A 1317-nucleotide genomic window follows, 5' to 3' on the forward strand; every position below is an offset into this window, starting at 1 on the left:
TTGCAACACATGTCTTGAAATCTTAAGGTTTCATGCACATGTTCATCAAGACAAAGACGGTTAGGGGATGGGAGTCACGACGGAGCCAGAAGGTCGCGTCAGGTCACGTGATCTGGGTCAACTAATGAAAAGAAAGTTTACAAGTGTACACGAGTTACGGGACGAAGGAAGAGCGGGAGGGAGTGGGGTGACAGAGAGCATTGCGTCACGGAAGGCAAGAGAAACAGATGGAAGTTACGAATGTGAAATGGAAATGCCGTGGAAAATGCCCGTAATCGGATCCGTTATGGCGCCGTAGTCCACTATAATTCCGAGTAATGTATCGCCGGCCAAGTTTTCAGCGAGAAAGAGTTTCGGATTCCACTACACTTTTGATTTTCTGTTGCGATCGGCGGACAAAGTTCTCTACCGAACGAATCGGGTGACGACAGAACTTGGCTAATGCTCCGGCGATGAGGATGACGACGTGTTGAAGTCCAAATGTATCAGCGGTGGTGTGTTTGTGCGCGAGGGTGGAGAACAGGGATCCAAATGCGGGGCTTGGGTAGGGGGAGAGGAGAGGCAGAGGAGAGGGGGAAGAATGAGGTGGGGGGATTGTAGGCGGGGCAGCTTGGGCTTGGGGTGAGGGGGTGAGTGGCGGGGAAAAGGGAGGGTGAGGGGGGAGGAAGGGTCTGGTGTCCAAGACCATTCACTGTGGTAGTTGGCATCTGTGAGTGTAGCGGAGCGGTGTGCGCGGGGAGAGCTCTGTGACGCCCAGCGCTCGCGTGTGTTTGCGGCAGCCTCGAGACCAGCAGCGTTCTCTCTCGGCCAGACTTGAAACCTCTCTCTTGAATGTGGTATTATTTTCTGTCGAAGACTTGATAAGTTCGAAGTATATATCTTCTCAATATTGTGTTTGTGAGCAACCCGAGAGTACTCGAAAGGGTTCACTTGTAGTGAGAAAATGCGAGCCTTTTTTGCTCGGAAATTTGAGGTGGTGTGAACGAGAGAGGGCTGTGCGAGCGGTTGAAATGCGCTGAGCCATTGTGTAGTGTAAACAAGTGGAGTGCAGGTGCTGTGGCCTGAATACCTACCAGCCGATGCCACACGGTCGAGCTTGGATTAACACCGAGGGAAAAATGCAATCGAGGAGACAGTGTTGAAGTTTTCACGAGTGACAAGGTGAGTAAGGAATGTTTCGTGTTTAGGGTGAGCCCTGGCAGTTTACTCATTGGAAGTTAGGTTTCGATTAGCTTTCATCTTCCCTGAGAGACTTGCGGGGAAATCTCCAGGCGCTGCTGCAGTGGACAGTCACAGCGGCTGTGTGTGTGTACAGAT

General features: G+C 51.6%; 1 protein-coding gene across 1 annotated transcript in view; it reads left to right on the forward strand.

The window, feature by feature from the left end:
- Window positions 1-722: 722 nt before the first annotated feature.
- The window catches only part of LOC119586094 (plexin A3-like), a gene marked incomplete in the record, with an annotated part of 40411 nt that continues 39816 nt past the window's right edge, over window positions 723-1317 (forward strand). The window contains 1 exon segment of the mRNA XM_037934788.1: window positions 723-1161.

The sequence above is a fragment of the Penaeus monodon genome, chromosome 21 (genome assembly GCF_015228065.2).
Source record: "Penaeus monodon isolate SGIC_2016 chromosome 21, NSTDA_Pmon_1, whole genome shotgun sequence".
NCBI classification, from domain to species: domain Eukaryota; kingdom Metazoa; phylum Arthropoda; class Malacostraca; order Decapoda; family Penaeidae; genus Penaeus; species Penaeus monodon.